General features: G+C 38.1%; 1 protein-coding gene and 2 pseudogenes across 1 annotated transcript in view; 2 read left to right on the forward strand and 1 right to left on the reverse strand.

Annotated features, from left to right (window-relative positions):
- The window catches only part of ASB12 (ankyrin repeat and SOCS box containing 12), a 132,508-nt gene that overhangs the window by 20,207 nt on the left and 91,980 nt on the right, over positions 1-20,321 (forward strand). Inside the window, exons 6-8 of the mRNA XM_081792929.1 lie at positions 3,784-3,819; positions 3,975-4,143; positions 5,473-5,572. The gene's annotated coding sequence lies outside the window, so the exon portion shown is untranslated. The remainder of the gene's footprint in view (positions 1-3,783; positions 3,820-3,974; positions 4,144-5,472; positions 5,573-20,321) is intronic.
- LOC145713982 (protein kish-A pseudogene) lies at positions 5,585-6,965 on the forward strand (annotated as a pseudogene).
- Positions 17,853-17,977, reverse strand: LOC145714813 (U4 spliceosomal RNA; annotated as a pseudogene).

Here is a 20,321-nt window from a genome sequence, read left to right on the forward strand (position 1 = left end):
AAGGAAAGCAAGTGTTCAGCAAAGAATAAACCACATTATTTGTACAGTTTACGCAGAGAATCACTATTATCAGTTAGGGAATGGTGGGAACACTTCCAAAATCCAGGTTCCCAGGCACCAGGCAAAGGTCTAGCCTTGCAAGCAGGACTATCTAAGGATGGCAATTAGGCCTTTTGTGATAATTTTCTGCATAGGGAGTCATTGATGTTTAAGTGCTATCTATGAATTGTTGGATCTTTATTTCCAGCATTTTACTATCATAAAAAGACAGTAATTGTGCCTTTCTGGTAATACAGTTTTTAATATCTAGTAGAAAGGAGATTGGTAAGCTGTCACTTAGCAGGGCTATTGGTGAGGTGGCTTATTAGTGTCACACTTGACAAGACTAAGTAGAGATGAGGTGAATTCTTTCCATTCAAATATGTGTCTAAGTTACCCAAATTAGGTCTGAAATATCTACGTTGGCACCTTAGATACATGTAGGCTTCTGAGTTGAAATGGAAGTTCCATTTATTTCTGTTTGTATGACCCACTTCTCCAAAGTCTAAGTCCAGGTAAGAGGATGGGTCTTTTTCAAATGTGCTGCATTCTGAGAATATTGACTTTATTTATTTATTTTTAAAACTTTTATTTATTTATTTATTTATTTATTTATTTATTTATTTTAATACCTGAAATTTATTGTCAAATTGGTTTCCATACAACACCCAGTGCTCATCCTAAAAGACGCCCTCTTCAATACCCATCACCTACCTTCCCCTCTCTCCCACCCCCCATCAACCCTCAGTTTGTCCTCAGGTTTTAAGAGTCTCTTATGCTTTGGCTCTCTCCCACTCTAACCTCTTTTTTTTTTTTCCTTCCCCTCCCCCATGGGTTTCTGTTAAGTTTCTCAGGATCCACATAAGAGTGAAAGCATATGGTATCTGTCTTTCTCTGTATGGCTTATTTCACTTAGCATCACACTCTCCAGTTCCATCCACGTTGCTACAAAAGGACATATTTCATTCTTTCTCATTGCCACGTAGTATTCCATTGTATATATAAACCACAATTTCTTTATCCATTCATCAGTTGATGGACATTTAGGCTCTTTCCATAATTTGGCTATAGTTGAAAGTGCTGCTCTAAACATTGGGGTACAAGTGCCCCTATGCATCAGCACTCCTGTATCCCTTGGGTAAATTCCTAGCAGTGCTATTGCTGGGTCATAGGGTAGATCTATTTTTAATTTTCTGAGGAACCTCCACACTGTTTTCCAGAGTGGCTGCACCAGTTTGCATTCCCACCAACAGTCCCAGCACCTTTTTTTTGAAGACACTGTTCTTCCCCATTGTATACTATTGCCTTCTTTGTCATAGATTAATTGACCATTATAAGTGTGGGATTTTTTCTGAGTTCTCTATTCTATTCAGGTATGTGTCTGTTTTTGTGCCAATACCATACAGTTTTATTTACTATACCTTTGTGGTATATATTTTGGCCCAGAATTGTGATACTTCCAGGTTTGCTCTTGTTTCTCAAGATTGCTTTGTCAATTTGGGTTGCATACTATTTTCAGGATTATTTGTTCTAGTTTTGTGAAAAATGCTTTTGGTATTTTGATAGGGATTGCATTAAATCTGTAGATTGTGTTGGGTGGTAGTAAGATTTTAACAATATTCTTCCAATACATGAGCATGGAATATATTTCTATTGTTTATGTCAAATTCAATTTTTCATCAATGTTTATGTTTTTCAGGATACAGTTCTTTTACCTTTTGATTTAGTTTATTTCTAGAAAGTTATTTTATTATTTTGATACAATTGTAAATGGAATTGTTTTCTTTTTCTTTCTGCTACTTCATTATTAGTATATAGAAATGATACTGATATCTGGGTATTAATTTTGTATCCTGAAATTTTATAGAATTAATTCACTACTTCTAGTAAGTATTTGATTTTGTATTATAGGATTTTCAATGTATACTACATGTCATCTGCAAATAATGACAATTTAACAACTTCTTTTTTAATATGGATGCCTCTAATTTCTTGTTTGATTGCTGCAGCTAAAACTTCCAGTACTATGTTTAATAAAAGTGGCGAGAGTAGACATCTTTGTCTTTTTTCTGATGTTAGAGGAAAAGCTGTCACTTTTCCACCAGTAAGATGTTAGCTGTGGGTTTTTCAATACGGCCTTTGTTATATTGAGGTACGTTCTTTCTAAACCCACTTTATTGAGAGTTTTTATCATGAATGGATGTTATATTTTTTCAGGTTTTTTTCTGCATCTATTTAGATGATCATATGATTTTCATCCTTCATTTTGTTGATGTGATTTATCACATTGAGTGATTTGAGAATATTGAATCATCCTTGAATCCCTGGAATAAATCCCACTCAATCATGGTGAATGATCCTTTTAATATATTGTTGAATGCAGTTTTCTGATTTTTGTTGAGGATTTTTGCGTCTGTTTTCATCAGGAATATTGGCCTGCAGTTTTGTTTTTTTTTTATGGTGTCTTTGGTTTTGTTATCAGGGTAATGCTAGCCTTGTGGAATGTATCTGGAAGCTTTCCTTCTTACCCTATTTCTTGGAATAGTTTGGGGAGAAAAGTATTAACTCTTCTTTAAATGTTCAGTAGAATTCTCCTGTGACTTCATCTGGTCCTGGACTTTTATTTTTTAGTATATTTTTAAAATTACCAATTCATTTTTTTTTTTACTAGTAATCTGTTATGATTTTCTTTTTCTTCCTAATTCAGTTATGGAAGCTTTTTATGTTTTTAGGAATTTATCCACATGTTCTAGGTTGTCTAATTTGCTGCTATATAATTTTTCATAGTATTCTCATAATTCTTTGTATTACTGTGGTGTCAGTTGTTAATTTCTTTTTCTTCAGACTTTATTTACTTGGGTCATTTCTCCTCTTTTCTCTTATTGTCTTTTGTTTTATGAGTCTGGATGTGGGTTTTTCAATTTTGTTTATGTTTTTCTAGAACCTGTTCTTTGTTTCATTGATTTTTTTTATTTTAAATTGTTTATGTCATTTATTTCTGTTGTAATTTTTATTATTTCCTTCCTTGCACTCACTTTGGGCTTTGTTTGCCCTTCTTAAAAAAATTCCTTTAGGTGTAAAGGTAGCTGTTGATTTGACCTCTTTCTTGTTTCTTGAGGTAGACCTGTAATGCTGTATATTTTTCTCTTAGAACTGCTTTTCAGCATCCCAAAGGTTTTGCACCATTATGTTTCCATTTTCGTTTATCTCCATCTATTTTTTTAATTTCATGATTTTTTCATTGACCCATTAGTTATTTATTGACTTTTTGCTTCTCTCTTGCTGCTTTAAGAATTCTCTTTTCCTTTAAACTTTGAAATTTTAATTATTATGTGTCATAGTGTGAACCTCCTTGGGTTGATCTTGTTTGGAACCCTGTGCTTCTTGGACCTGGATAACTATTTACCTCCTTAGGTTAGGGAAATTTTCAGCTATTATTTCTTCAAATAAGTTTTCTGCCCCTTTCACTCTCTCTGCTTCTTCTGGAATCTGTGTAATGAAAATGTTTGTTCATTTGTTGTTCAAGAGATCCTTCAACCTATCCTCATTCTTAAATATTATTTTCTTGTCTTGCTGTTCAGCCTGGGTGTTTTCCATTACCCTGTCTTCCAGATCATTGATACATCTTTCTGTATGCATTAGTCTACTCTTGATTCCCTCCAGTGTGTTTCTTATTTTAGTTATTGTATTCTTCACTTCTGATTGGTTATTTTTTTAATTATATTTCCTATGTTTTTATTGAAGGTCTTACTGAGTTCATCTACTCTTCTCTCCAGCCAGGTGAGCACCTTTAAGATCATTACTTTAAATTCTTTATTAGATATATTGCTTATCTCTCTTTCACTTATAATATTTCTGAGGTTTTGTTTTATTCTTTCTTTTGAAGCTTCTTCTGTCTCTCCATTTTGATTGAGTTTCTGTGTTTGTTTCTACAGATTATGTGGAACAGCTACTTCTCCTAAACTTGAAGTAATGATCTTGTGTATGGTCATCCCCTATGTAGACTGTGTGTGCTTGGTGACTTTTGCTGGCTGGCTGGAACTGTGGCTGGTATGGTCTGGGTGTCCTGGGACTTTCCACACAGCCACCACCCTCTCAGGACAGGTAAAGTCAATGTATGCTGAGGTGTTCTGATGTTCTGTCCCTGGCAGGACAGTTGAAGCTGAAGTGGGTGCAAGCCAGGATGCCCCTGGGTGCTCCATGCAGGGGTTGTCCTGGATGGGAAGCTAGAGCTGAAGAAATATGTGGTCTGGGAGCTCAGCAGTGTGTGGGCAAGTCCCCAAGCTCTTTGCACAGAGGGTACCATGGCCAGATATCTGAAACTATATGCAGAGGTCACCTTAACAGAATTAGCAGAAATGGATATAAACCAGTGTATTACAGGGCTCTCTACACAGAGGTTGCCCTGAGAGGGAAGCTGTAGCTGAGGCAGTGTAAAAGCTGAGTGGTCCTGGGTGTTCTGCATAGGGGTACCCTGGCAGGACAGCTAAAGCTAAAATGGGTGTGGGGTGGTGTGGTCCCTGGGCTCTTGCAAAAAATATGTCCTGGAAGGACAGCTGAAGCTGAAGCGGTTGCAAGCCAAGTAGTCCCTGGGCTCTTCACAGTGAAGTTGAACTGTCAGGACAACTGAAGCTGACTTGGATGCAAGCTGGTGTGTCACAACGTGCTCAACAAGGAGGTTGCCCTGGCTGGGCAACTGGAGCCAACTCTAGTGTGTTCTGGGGTGCTCCACATAGGGTTACCCTGGCAGGGTGGCTGAAACTGATGCAAGTATGCTCTGGGTTTTGCTCTGCACAGTGGCAACCTGGCAGGGCTGTTGGATCTAAATTAGCTGTCAGCCAAGTGGTTTTGGAGCATTCTGCACCAAGGGTGCCTCAGCAAGCCAACTGAAGCCAAAGTGGTGTGGCCTGGAGTATTCTGGGGTGCTTTGCACCTGTGTCACTTTGGTGTGAAGGTTGGTGATATAGTGAGCACCAACCAGAAGTGTCCCAGTATGCACTACCCTGTGGCCATCTTGGTGAGAAGGCTGAGACTTGTATGCGCTATGAGCCCCAGGCTCACTGAGGGTACAGGCCAGTTAGGGTGCTGGAACTGTGCACTTGTGTGTGATTTCAAGATGAAAAAAGGAGTGTAGACCGTGTCTGTCATCTCCTACCCAGAGAGCATTCCAGCAGCTCCCCTGGCCATTTGGCAGAGTTCTAGGGCTGGCTCTTTTATACACTAGTTGCTCTTTGAAGCTATAGCTTTTAAAGAAAGAAGAGAAGAGAAAAATGTGGCTTTTTTTTTCTGTGCCCTATAGTTACCGGAGCTGCTGATAACTCTGGGCTTGTGGACCAGGGCTTGCTGAGGCAACAAACTGGTCCCTCTGACTCAGAGAATATTCCTGCAGCTCTCCACATGTTCAAAGCATAGATTTTTTTTTCTGTGCCCCAGAATGACTGGGCATGGTGTGGGCTTGCAGACCCAGGGCTCCTGAGGCAGCGAGACAGTCCCTTTGGTCTGGAGAACGTTTTCACAGGTCCTCTGCCATTTGGTGAGTTCTAGTGCTGTCCCTTTTATATTCTAGTTAATCTATTAAACTTCATCCTTGTGTGTGTTTGTGTGTGTGTGTGTGTGTGTGTGTGACCAAGGACAGAAGAATCTATTCCCAGTCCCTCAGTACTATCCCTCTTCACTGCAGTTTATACAGTATCAGGTGTATGGGTTCCCTTTGTTACCATGCCTCCATCTATCTTAGTGTTCTTTTTTGCTTGTTCTGTCTTTTATTATGTAGAAGCTGTTCAGCTGGCCCTCAGTTCTTCAGGTGAAATTGTTATATGAATAGATATTATTTGGTGTTTTCAGTGGTGAATGTGTATAGAAATGCAACAGATTTCTGCACATTGATTTTATATCCTGCAACTTTGCTGAATTCACATACTACTGTATTAGTTCTAGCAAATTTTTTGGTGGAGTCTGAGCTTTGCCAGTCTCACTATGTCTGCCATTTCCAATTTTCAGAGTCTTTTGACTGTAAGTAATATTCCTGTTTATATGTACCTGTGCTTATATCCTATCCTTGGCATACAGCCCCCTGAACAGAAATAAAACTGGATTGTTGGGTATATTTTGCAAGTGTGCCAGAATTGGTGAATGGACGAGTCTTTATGTTGCAATATGCTGTATAGTGATGGCCTTCAGCATCTTCTTCATACAGTAGCTTGGAAAAATATCAGAATTTAATTGCAATCAGATTTCAGTATAAAAAAAGAAATCTGCAGAAAATAATGGAATTAATGTTTAACCCTTTTATCTCTGAACATTGAATGAGATAAATTTCCAGCTGTTATTTTTGATTTTTGTTATTGAACCCATGTCTCTAACAATCAACCTCAGTACTGTCACTACAGTATTACATTCAGCAAATGTTATTCTGTTGTGTGAGATACCAGTTTTTAGTGAGGTATCTCTAATGTATATAGTAGAAAACTTGGTAAATCACTCAAGTTCCTTTCACTGTGACTTATAAATGATAAATCTTTATAGAATGAGACCTTCTTTCTGGACTTTTTCATTGAAAAAAATGTTCAATTGTGTTATTAAGGATTGCATTCATATTTAATAATGCTTGTTTTTTCTCTGGCCACACGAGTATATTAACAGAGTACCTCTAAGCAAACTCTGTAGTATATTACAGATGTTTCAACTATTTAAGACAAGCCTATGCAGTTAATAAGGAGGAAGATAAATGAGATGTGACTTAACAGTAGTATTTGGAAAGTGTTCATATTTAACATAAAAGAATTTAGAATAGTAGACTAGTATAGTAGCCTCTGAAAAGTCTGGATGAGTATGGATAAATATCTTAAACATAAATCTGACCAGCTAACTGTAATTCTCTAAATAAGACAGAATAATTATCCTGTATGTGTTTCTAATTCTTTATAGTGTCAGGGCTCCACTTATTTTAATTGCCTCACAAGGCAAACTGTATTTTTTGTTTGTTTTTAAATACAACACTTTAAATCTAGTTTACTTTTTGTGTGTCAATTTGAACTAGAATCTGTTGTATAACTCAGTAGATGATGGTAAGGGTCTTTGAGTTTTGATATAAAGAAAGACCTTCAATAATTTTCAAAAAAAAGAAAAGAAAAGAAAGGTTTAAGTTACTATGGCCAAGTAGGATTTAGTTCTAGAATGCAAGAATGGTTCAACATACACAAAATCAATCAATGTAATACACTACATTGACCGAGTCATTGGGGGGAAAACACACAGTCATCAGGAAAAGCATTTGATAAAATTAAACTCACTTTCACGATTGAACACTAAACTTAATAGCAATAAAAGGACAGTACCTCAATGTAATCAAGGTGTTATATGAATGATAAAAGTCTGAAAGCATTTTCTCTTAGGAGAAAGACAAGGATTCCCACTCTTGGCCCTTTAAGGAAAGATAAAACTGGAGGTCCTAGTCAAAGCAATTAGGTAGCAAAAATAAATTAGAGGCTTTTAAATTGAAAGAAAGAAGTAAAATTACCTTTGGTGCATACAACATGATCTTATATGTAGAAAACCTTAAATATTCCACAAAAAAACTTTAGAACTAATTAATTCAGCAAAGCTTCAGCATTCAAAATGACACACAAAAAAAATCAGTTGCATTTCTATGTACTAACACTAAACCATCCAGAAATGTAAATAAGAAAACAATTCTATTTCCAATATTTCAAAAAGAATAAAATACTTACGAATAAATGTAACCAAGATGGCAATAAACTTGGACACAGAAAACTATAAAATGTCGCTAAGTAAGATACACATAAACAGAAAGATGTTTCCTATTCATAGATTGAGAGACAATACACTTGACCCTTTAACAACATGAATTTGAACTGCATGGGTCCATTTATATGCAATTTTTTCAATAAATACATCTACAGTATTATAAATGTGTCTCCTCTTTCTTATGATTATCTTAATAGCATTTTTTTTGTTTAGCTTTCTTTAAGAGTAGAATATATAATATTTATGACACAAAAATATGTTAATCAACTAAATACCTATTGATAAGGCTTCCAATCAATAGTAGGCTACTACTAGTTAAATTTTTGGGAAGTCAAGTTATATGCAGATATTTGACTGTTAATTGGAGGGAGGACATCCCTACCTCCTTGTTCAAGGGCCAATTGTGCTGTTAAGATGGCAGTACTACTTAAGTGATCTATGGATATAAAACAATCTCTTTAATATCTCAATGGTGTTTCTACAGAAAGAAAAATTCCATCCTAAAATTCACTTGGAAATTCAAGGGACTCTGAATAGCCAAAACAATCTTGAAAAATAAAAAAACTATAGGTTGCCACAAGGAAGAAGGATGGGGGATGGGCTAAATGGATGAAGGAGAGTCAAACATAGAGACTTCCACTTATGGAATGCATGCCATGTGTATAAAAGGGGCAGCATAGGGAATATAATCAATGGTATTGTAATAGCATTATATTATGACAGATGATAGCACATTTGTGGTAGGCACAGCATAATGTATAGACTTGTGAAATCACTATGTTCTATTGATGAAACAAATATAATATTAGGTGTCAATTATATTTCAATTAAAGAACAAATGGAGATCTATAAACTGACATGAAATACAGAAAAGAAACCAACCCTCTTAAAGAAGCTCAATGAACAAGAAAGAACATACAAACAACTGTATGGAAATAGGAAAACAATCCATGAAAATGAGAGATATAATAAAGAAACAAATCATAAAAAAACAAAAAAACAAAAACAAAACAAAACAAAACAAAAAAACAGAGGGGCACCTGGGTGGCTTAGTCAGTTAAACATCCAACTCTTGGTTTCGGCTCAGATTATGATCTCACAGTTTCATGAGTTTGACCCCCATGTCTGTGCTGGCAGCACAGAACCTGCTTGGGATTCTGTCTCTCTCCCACTCTTTATGCCCCTCCCCCACTTGTACTGTCTCTTTTTATCTCAAAATAAATTAAAAAAAGGAAAACAGAAATCCTAAAGCTAAAGAATATAGTGACTGAACTGAGCTTCAACAGCAGACTAGACTAAAAATAAGAGTCAATTAAAACAAAGATAAGTCAAAGACAATTATCTAGTCAGGGAAAAAAAAAGAATCAGAAAGAGTAAAAACGTATTTTGGATTTTCTACATAGAGTATCATGTCATCTGCAAATAGTGAAAGTTTGACTTCTTTCATGCAAATTTGTATGCTATTTATTTATTTATTTTTGTTCTCTGATTGCTGAGGTTCTGACTTCCAGTACTATGTTAAATAGTAATGGGGAGAGTGAACATCTTTGTCTTGTTCCTGACCATAGGGGAAAGGCTTTCAGGTTTTCCCCATTGAGGATGATATTGGCTGTGGGTCTTTCATATATGACCTTTATGATGTTGAGGTATGTTCATTTTATTCCTACTTTCTTGTGTGTTTTTTTTAAATCAAGAATTGACGCTATGTTTTGTCAAATGCTTTTTCTGAATCTATTGAAAGAATGATATGGTTCTTATCCTTTCATTTATTAATGTGGTGTATCACATTGACTGATTTGTGAATATTGAACCAGCCGTGCAGCTCAGAAGTAAATCCAACCTGATCATGATAAATAATTCTTTTAATGTACTGTTGAATTTGATTTGCTAGTGTCTCATTGAGAAAGTTTGCATCAAAGTTCATCAGGGATATTGTTCTGTAACAATATCCCTTTCAGTGTGGACTTTTTTTTTGGTTTTGGAATCAAGTTAATGCTGGCTTTGTAGAATGAGTTTGGACGTTTTCCTTCCATTTATATTTTTTGAAACAATTTGAGTAGAATAGGTATTAATTTTTCTTTAAATGTCTGGAAGGGGCACCTGGGTGACTAAGTTGTTTATGCAGTGGACTTTGGCACAGGTCATGATCTCATGGTTCATGGGTTCGAGCCCTGTGTCAGGCTCTGTGCTGACAGCTCAGAACATGGAGCCTGCTTCAGTTTCTGTGTCTCCCTCTCTTTCTGCCTCTCTATCTCTCTCTTTCTCTGTCTCAAAAATAAAATAAAATAAAAACATTTAAAAATTTACATGTCTGGTAGAATTCAGAGTGGTTATTGAAAGACATGAATTTAGTGCCATTATGTTGCCTGTATAGTTGGTGTTTCTGGTGATGTTCTCTGGTCATGTCTAGTCTTTGCTTTTGGTCTTTTGTTTGTTTTTCCTCCAAAGAGTCCCCCTTAAAATTTCTTGCAGGGCTACTTTAGTGGTCACAAACTCCTTTAGGGTTTTTGTCTGGAAAACTGTAACTCTTCTTCTATTCTGAATCACATCCTTGCTGGATAAAGAATTCTTGGCGGCATGTTTTTTCCCATTTAGTGTGTTGAATAGATCCTGCCTCTCCTTTCTGGCCCGCCAAGTTTCTGTGGACAGCTCTGCTGTGAAACTCATCTGTCTTTCCTTGTAGGTTAAGGATTGTTTCCCATGCTGCTTTCATAATTCTTTCCTTGTCTGTGTATTTTATGAATTTGACTGTGATATGCCTTGGTGATGGTCAGCATTTATTGAATTTAATGGGAGTTCTCTGTGCTTCTTGGATTTTGATGTCTGTGCCCTTCCCCTGATTAGGGAAGTTTTCAGCTATAATTTGCTCACATTAAACTTCAGCCCCTTTTTCTCTCTCCTCATCTTCTTTTCTCTCTCATTCACTCCTATGATATGAATGTTATTCCTTTTTAATAAGTTACAGAGTTTTGTAAGTCTTCCTTCGTGATCTTGTGCCTTTTCCCCCTCTTCTCACCCTCATTATTCTGTATAATTTTATCGTCTCTGTCACTGATGTGCTGCTCTGCTTCGTCCATCCTCACCATCATGACATCTATTCAAGATTACATCTCAGTTATAGCACTTTCATTCTGACTATATTTTAGTTCTTTTACCTCTGCAGAAAGGGATTCTCTGATGTCTTCTATGCTTTTTTCAACCCCAGCTAGTATCCCTGTAAATGGTTTTAAATTCTAGCTCAGACATCTTATATCCATGTTGATTAAATCACTGACCATGAGTTCAACTTTCTGTTTTTTTCTTTTGGGGTGAGTTTCTCCTTGTCTTTTTTTTCCAGAAAAGAAAAGAAGAAAGGAAAAAAAAAAAAAAAGATAAAGAAAAAACAAAAACCAAAAACACAAAGAAACAAACAAACTACAACCTGGGTGTGTTTTGGCCTGCTTGTTAAAAGAATATTATTCCAAAAATTAAATAATAAAATAAAATAAAATAAAATAATATATGCACACATAAAAAAATAATAACTGCAAAATTTAAAAAAAGAGTTGAGAAAATAAGAAAATAAGTGAGACAAATAATAATAGAAAATAAAGAATAAGAGTATAATGGAAGTTAGATCTTATTTCACCTTGAGCTGAAGTCTATGATCATTAGAATTCATGCAAGCAAGTTGTTTGTGCTAGTCTTCTGGGTGAGGGGCCTGCTGCACTAATTCTCAGGCTGACTTGTTTCCATGGAAACAAGGTGCAGGGGGGCAGGGCTTGGTTTAAGTGGCTCTGGCTACCATTAGTTGGGGTCAGTTTGCTCCCTGAATGCTTTCAAGTCTGAAGGGCATAATGAATGTGGCAGTGCCCTGCTCTATAGCCCCAGAGCTGAAAGTTCATGCCCCCCACTCTTCAGGGAAGCCTCATATAAGGTTAATTAATCACCCCTCTTTTGTCATTGGTTTCTGTCAGAACCCTATGTTCATCCTGCCTGTGTCCAAGCTTCTTTATCTCAGGCATGCAACTGAGTTGCAAAATTCCAAATTTTAGGGATTCCTATGGCATGGACCTGCACTGTTCCTGAGGGAGAGTCTTGCCATGCCTTTTCTGGCCCCTGAAAAAAAAGTGACATATGTTTACAGCTGTTTAGAATTTATTTCAAAACAGGAGAAAACTGGCATCCCTGCTTACTGTCCTCAGCTAGAGCAAGTCCCCTCTCTTAAGCCTGTAAGCAGCACGGCATATTGGTGGGACACGTCTTTCTTGTCACCTAAGGGATCCTCATACCATGCTGTCACTCCTGAGATTCTGCCCCACTTCACCACCTGAGCACCTTTAAGGCAGGCACATGCCCCACAGTGGAAAGCTAAAAGTTCAGATTTTGCACTCTGCTGCTTATATTACTTTGTGGTAGCCTCTGCAAGTAGGCTCCCTCCCCGTGGCCCTACCCTAAGCAACATTTCCCGCAGTAAATTCTTTGCACCTCCTACTTCCAAAAGGTGATTGCTTTTCTCGTGTAGTCTTGCACTTCTGTTCTCTCAAAATTCCAATTTTTTTCTTTGGTGTTCAGAATGATTTGATAACTATCTAGCTGTGTTCAAGGACAAGACAAGCTTAGGTATCATAGACTCTAGGTCTAAAGTTCTGTCTTGTCTAGCAAGAGGGCGGGACACAGAATAAAAAGTGAGAGATGGCGAATACCTGGGAAAAGACAAGAGCCCTGAATAAGGGTCCTTGCCCCATATTTATTAGGGTCAGAAGGCTTACAAATGTGATAGGCATGCACAAAGAGACAAACTGTGAACATTAACTTGGGGATGTGAGGGAAAAGGGGGGTTTGAAGATATATGGTGCTTGGGGTTTGGTTCAGTATAAAACAAAATCCTGGCACTGGGCAGATGGGCAGATGGTTGGTAATGCAGACAGGAGGTGCTGTGTCTGTTTTTCTTAGCTAGCCTAGGGGATAAGGTAGGAGAGGAAATAACCTCAGGGTTAACAAGGCACCTTTTCTTTTGTTAACCATTTCCACTCTGGGCTGCTTCACCTGCATTGCAGTGGTCTATACTGTGAAAGCAGCTTTCTGCTGTGGTACTAAATTGGGGGATGCTTCTGCACTGAACACCTAATCTTGCTTACCTCACATATCTTTGTATTGGGTACACTTGCACCCCTTTCTATTTTGGGGCCTTTGCCCCTCCCTCTCTATTGTGGGGGTTCTGCACCCCCTCTCTATTATGGGGTGCATTTGCATCCCCTCTCTATCCTGGGGTGCCTTTTGATCTCCTTATTCTTGGGGTGCTAATCTTGTTTACCCAAACTCGGGTGTGAGCATCCTATGGCTTTGTACTTTTTATGCCTTGTTAACACATTGGTGTAAACCCGGGGGATTCCTAAGCTTATTCCCCACACTTAGGATCTCCCTACTCCACTGCCATCTTAACTGCTGTCTCCAATATCTCTTATGACTACTGATGCAAATTTCCTCAATACGGTACTAGCAAAAAATATTCAACAGCATAATACAAGGATTATGCACCATGACCAAGTGGAATTTAGTTCTAGAATGACAGAACGGTTCAAATACACAAAATCAACCAATGCAAATTAGTGTGGCCACTTTGGAAAACATGGAGTTTCCTCAAAAAGTTAAAATGAGAATTAACATCATCAAGTAATCTCACTATTGGGTATTTACCCAAGGAAAACAGTACACTAATTCAATAAGATATGTGTACTGCAGTGTCATTTACAATAGCCCAAATACCGATAAAATCAAGTGTGTATCTATAGATGAATGGATAAATGAGATGTGGTACACACACACACACACACACACACACACACACACATATACAGAATGGGATATTACTCGGGCATGAAAAGGAATGAAATCTTGTCATTTGTACCAATATGGATAGGCCCAGACGGTGTCATACTAAGTGAAATATGTCAGTCAGAGAAAGAAAAATACCATATGATTTCACTTATATGTGCAATTTAAGAAACAACATACAAATAAAGGGAAAAAAAGATACAACAACAACAAAACCTGTCTCTTAAATACAGAGAAAATACTGGTGGTTATCAAAGGGGAAGCAGGGGATGGGTGAAATAGATAAAGGAGATTAAAAATGCACTCATCTTGATGAGCACTGAGCAGTTTATAGAATTGTCAAATCATTTTATTGTACTCCTAAAAGTAATATAACACTGTATATTGATTATGTTTGAATAACAAATAAGATAAAAATAAAAACCTGAAAAATTCCATTATGAGACAAAAATGTTTAAAAAAAACTTCAGAGAAAAGAAGTTAGGGGCTAATAACTTTTACATTTCATGCCTCACTGAGAAAGCAAATCTACTGATCTATTTCTTTGGGTTTTGTTTTATTTTTATTCTCACTGTATGGTAATACATTAGAGAAGTGAGAGTCTAAAGACCAAGATATGATATTGATATTCCTTCTCAAGATATCTTGAAATGAACAGTCTTCTAACCACTTTTATTGTTAAGTTTAATGAACAAAAATGTTAACAGAAATTAGAAAATACATGGATATAAATGGAAACAAAAACACAAGATATCAAAACTTATGCAGCAAAAGCAGTGCTTAGCAGTAATATGTTAGGTATAAATACTTACATTTAAAAAGAAACAACACTACAAATCAACAATTTAACTTTTCACCTTAAGAGTAAAATAAAAAAAGAACATACTAAAATCAAATCAAGCAGAAGGAATAATAAAGTTTAGAGCATTTTTGAACAAAATAGAGAATACAAAACAATAGAAAAAAAGTCAATTAGTAGAACAGATCCATGAAACTAGGAGCTGATTCTTTGAAAGAATTTAAAAAAAAATTTATAAAGCCTTAGCCACACTTATCAAAAAGAAATGAGAAAGAACCCAATAAATAAAATCATGAATGAAAAAGTAGAGATAATAACCAACACCACCAAAATACAAACATTTATAAGAGAATATTATGAGCAATTATATGCCAACAAATTGGGCAATGTGGAAGTAATGGATCAATTCTTAGAAATATATAAACCACAAAACTGAAACAGGAAGAAATATAAAATTTTAATGGACCCATACCAGCAAAGAAATTTAATCCATAATCAAAAATCTCACAACAAACAGGAGTCCAGGGCCTGATGGCTTCACAGGGGAATTCTAACATATATTTAAAAGGAATTAATACCTACTCTTCTGAAACTTCCAAAAAAATAGAAATGGAAGGAAAACTTCTAAACTTATTCTACAAAGCCACCATTACCTTGATTCAAAAACCAAAAACTCCAATTTTAGTGGGTCTAATTACAGGCCAATATCCCTTATCAATATGGATGCAAAAATCCTCAAGAAAATACTAGCAAATCAAATCCAGCACTACATTAAAACAATTATTCACCACAATCAATGGTGATTTATTCCTGGGTTGCAAGGGTGGTTCAATATTCACAAATCTATCAATGTGATATATCATAGAAATAAATGATAAGAACCATACAGTCCTCTCAATAGATGCAAAAAAAGCATTTCACAATGTACAGCATCCACTCTTGAGAAAAAAACACTCAGCAAACTAGGGAGAGAGGGAAAGTACATCAACATCATAAAAGCCACATACCAAAGACCCGCAGCTAATATCATACTCAATGCAGAAAAACTGAGACCTTTTACTCTAAGGTCAGGAACATGCAGTGATGTCTGCTTCCACCACTGTTGTTCAACATAATACTGAAAGCCCTAGCCTCGGCAATCTGACAACAAAAAGAAATAAAATGCATCCAAATCAGGAAGGAAGAAGTGAAACTTTCACTCTTCATAGATAGCATGATACTCTGCATGGAGAACCCAATGACTCCACCAAAAAACTGCTACAACTAATGCATGAATTCAGCAAAGTTACATGACACACCCGACATAGAGAAATCTGTTGCATTTCTATCCACCAATAATGAAGCAGCAGAAAAAGAAATCAATTGATTCCATTTACAGTTGAACCAAAATCCATAAGATACCTAGGAATGAACCTAACCAAAGAGGCAAAAGATCTGTACACTGGAAACTAAAACACATATGAGAGAAATTAAAGAGGACACAAAGAAATGGGAAAACATTCTATGCTTATGGATTGGAAGTACAAATGTTGTTAAAATGTCAATCAATACTACTCAAAGCAATCTATACATTCAATGCAATCCCTATCAAAATAACACCAGTATTTTTCGCAGAGCTAGAACAAACAATCTTAAAATTTGTATGAAACCACAAAAGACCCCAGATAGCCAAAGCAATCCTGAAAAAGAGAAACATGAAGGCATCACAATTCTGGATTTCAAGCTATATTATAACAAAGCTATAGTCATCAAGACAGTATGGCACTGTCACAAAAACAGACACATAGATCAATAGAATGGAATAGAAAACCCAGAAATAGACCCACAACTATATGGTCAACTAAAGTTCTACAAAGCAGGAAAGAATATCAAATGGAAAAAAAGACTCTCTCTTCAATAAATGGTGTTGGGAAAATTGGGTGGCGACATGCAGAATGAAACTGGACCACTTTCTTATACCATACACAAATATAAATTCAAAATGATTGAAAGGCTTAAATGTGAGACAGGAAATCATCAAAATCATAGACAAGAACACAGCAACCTCTTTTACCTCGGCTGGAGCAACTTTTTACTAGACACATTTCTGGAGGCAAGGGAAACAAAAGCAAACATGAACTTTTAGGTATTTATCAAGATAAAAAGCTTTTGCACAGTGAAGGAAACAATCAACAAAACTAAAAGGCAGCCTGCAAAATGGGAGAAGATATTTGCAAGTGACATATCTGATAAAGGATAGTATCCAAAATCTAGAAAGAACTTACCAAACTCAACACTCAAAAAACAACCCAGTTAAGAAATGGGCAGAAGACATGAATAGACACTTTTCCATAGAAGACATCCAGGTGGCTAACAGACATAGAAAAAGATGCTCAATATCACTCATCATCAGGGAAATACAAATCCAAACTTGGATGAGAAAACACCTCACACTTGTCAGAATGGCTAAAATTAACAATACAAGAAACAACTGGTGTTGGAAAGAATGTGGAGAAAAGAAAACCCTCTTGCCCTTTTGAAGGGAATGCTAACTGGTTCAGCCACTCTGGAGAACAGTATGGAGGTCCCTCAAAAAACTAAAAATAGGACTACCCCATGACCCAGCAATTTAACTATTAGGTATTTATCCAAAGGATACAAAAATAGAGATTTGAAGTGGTACATGCACCCCAATGTTTATAACAACTTTATCAACAGTAGCCAAACTATGGAGAGTGCCCAAATGTCCATTGACTAATGAATGGATAAAGAAGATGTGGTATATATGTGTGTTTGTGTACACACACACACACACACACTGGAATATTACTCAGCCATGAAAGAAATGAAATCTTTCCATTTGCAACGACATGGATGGAACTAGAATGTATTAGGCTAAGTGAAATAACTCAATCAGAGAAAGGCAAATACCATATGATTTCACTCATATGTGGAATTTAGGAACATATGGGAAGGTGGGGGAAAGAGAAGACAAGAGACTCTTAATAATAGAAAACAAACTAAGGATTGATGGAAGGAGGTGGGTGGGAGAGGGGCTAGATGGTGATGGATATTAAGGAGGGCACATGTTGTGATGTGTACTAGGTGTTGTATGTAAGTGTGAATCACTGAATTGTTCTCCTGAAACCAATAGTGCAATTTATGATAGGTGACTAAAATTCAAATTAAAAAAATATTTTAAAAATCCACTTGTAGTTTTATATATTTTTTGAGAGAGAGATTAGGGTAGGGGCAGGGGGAGAAAAAGAATCCATGCCGGGCATGGAGCCTGATGTGGGGTTTGACCTTAGGGGCATGAGACCATGACCTGAGCCAAAATCAAGTCAGACGCTTAACTGACTGAACCACCCAGGTGCCATGGCTGTAGTTTTATTGGAGTGTCTCTGATTGGCTTTGATATTAGGCTAATGATGACCTCAATAATGAGATAGGAAATGTTTCCTCTTCTTCAATTTTTTTGAAGAGTTTCAAAAGTACTGATGTTAATTCTTCTATTAGCAATAATCGCACCTCAGATAAACCTCATTGGCTATGATACTGCCACTGTACAAAGCTGATGTTAATTTTTCTATAAATGTGTGTTGGGACTACACCTGCAGCACCACGCTCGGAGGACAGCTCCTGCTGGCAGCTTCCAGACCCAGGAAGCCTGAGGGGAAGGAAGGAAGTACAGGCGAAATCATCAGATTGGCTTCCCAGATTTGGGAATCTGAAGCGGGCCCACATCTTCCGGCCAACTTCCATTGAACTTCCAGCACTCGAAAGGGACCGAAATGGAGAGCAAAGCTGTTATAAAATTGTAAAAAAGGATCCTGGGAAGATGGCGGCGTAGGAGGACGCGGGGCTCACAGCGCGTCCTGCCGATCACTTAGATTCCACCTACACCTGCCTAAAGAACCCAGAAAACCGCCAGAGGATTAGCAGAAGGGAGTCTCCGGAGTCAAGCGCAGACGAGAGGCCCACGGAAGAGGGTAGGAAGGGCGGCGAGGCGGTGCGCGCTCCACGGACTGGCGGGAGGGAGCCGGGGCGGAGGGGCAGCTCGCCGGCCAAGCAGAGCCCCCGAGTCTGGCTGGCAAAAGCGGAGGGGCCGGACGGACTGTGTTCCGACAGCAAGCGCGACTTAGCGTCTGGGAGGTCATAAGTTAACAGCTCTGCTCGGAAAGCGGGAAGGCTGGAGGACAAAGGGAGGGAGAGCTGCTGAGCCCCCGGACGGCAGAGCTCAGCTTGGCGGGGAACAAAGGCGCCAGCGCCATCTCCCCCGCCCATCCCCCAGCCAAAATCCCAAAGGGAACCAGTTCCTGCCAGGGAACTTGCTCGCTCCGCGCAAACACCCAACTCTGTGCTTCTGCGGAGCCAAACCTCCGGCAGCGGCTCTGACTCCCTCCCGCTGCCACAGGGCTCCTCCTGAAGTGGATCACCTAAGGAGAAGCGAGCTAAGCCTGCCCCTCCAGCCCCCGTGCACCTTGCCTACCCACCCCAGCTAATACGCCAGATCCCCAGCAACACAAGCCTGGCAGTGTGCAAGTAGCCCAGACGGGACACGCCACCCCACAGTGAATCCCGCCCCTAGGAGAGGGGAAGACAAGGCACACACCAGTCTGACTCTGGCCCCAGCAGTGGGCTGGGGGCAGACATCGGGTCGGACTGCGGCCCCGCCCACTAACTCCAGTTATACACCACAGCACAGGGGAAGTGCACTGCAGGTCCTCACCACGCCAGGGACTCTCCAAAATGACCAAACGGAAGAATTCCCCTCAGAAGAATCTCCAGGAAATAACAACAGCTAATGAACTGATCAAAAAGGATTTAAATAATATAACAGAAAGTGAATTTAGAATAATAGTCATAAAATTAATCGCTGGGCTTGAAAACAGTATACAGCACAGCAGAGAATCTCTTGCCACAAAGATCGAGGGACTAAGGAACAGTCACGAGGAGCTGAAAAACGCTTTAAACGAAATGCAAAACAAAATGGAAACCATGACAGCTCGGCTTGAAGAGGCAGAGGAGAGAATAGGTGAACTAGAAGATAAAGTTATGGAGAAAGAGGAAGCTGAAAGAAAGAGAGATAAAAAAATCCAGGAGTATGAGGGGAAAATTAGAGAACTAAGTGATACACTAAAAAAAAATAATATACGCATAATTGGTATCCCAGAGGAGGAAGAGAGAGGGAAAGGTGCTGAAGGGGTACTTGAACAAATTATAGCTGAGAACTTCCCTGAACTGGGGAAGGAAAAAGGCATTGAAATCCAAGAGGCACAGAGAACTCCCTTCAGACGTAACTTGAATCGATCTTCTGCACGACATATCATAGTGAAACTGGCAAAATACAAGGATAAAGAGAAAATTCTGAAAGCAGCAAGGGATAAACGTGCCCTCACATATAAAGGGAGACCTATAAGACTCGTGACTGATCTCTCCTTTGAAACTTGGCAGGCCAGAAAGGCTTGGCACGATATCTACAGTGTGCTAAACAGAAAAAATATGCAGCCGAGAATCCTTTATCCAGCAAGTCTGTCATTTAGAATAGAAGGAGAGATAAAGGTCTTCCCAAACAAACAAAAACTGAAGGAATTTGTCACCACGAAACCAGCCCTACAAGAGATCCTAAGGGGGATCCTGTGAGACAAAGTACCAGAGACATCACTACAAGCATAAAACATACAGACATCACAATGACTCTAAACCCATATCTTTCTATAATAACACTGAATGTAAATGGATTAAATGCGCCAACTAAAAGACATAGGGTATCAGAATGGATAAAACAACAAGACCCATCTATTTGCTGTCTACAAGAGACTCATTTTAGATCTGAGGACACCTTTAGATTGAGAGTGAGGGGATGGAGAACTATTTATCATGCTCCTGGAAGCCAAAAGAAAGCTGGAGTAGCCAT

This window comes from Panthera onca, chromosome X (genome assembly GCF_046562875.1).
Source record: "Panthera onca isolate mPanOnc1 chromosome X, mPanOnc1 haplotype 2, whole genome shotgun sequence".
Lineage (NCBI taxonomy): Eukaryota > Metazoa > Chordata > Mammalia > Carnivora > Felidae > Panthera > Panthera onca.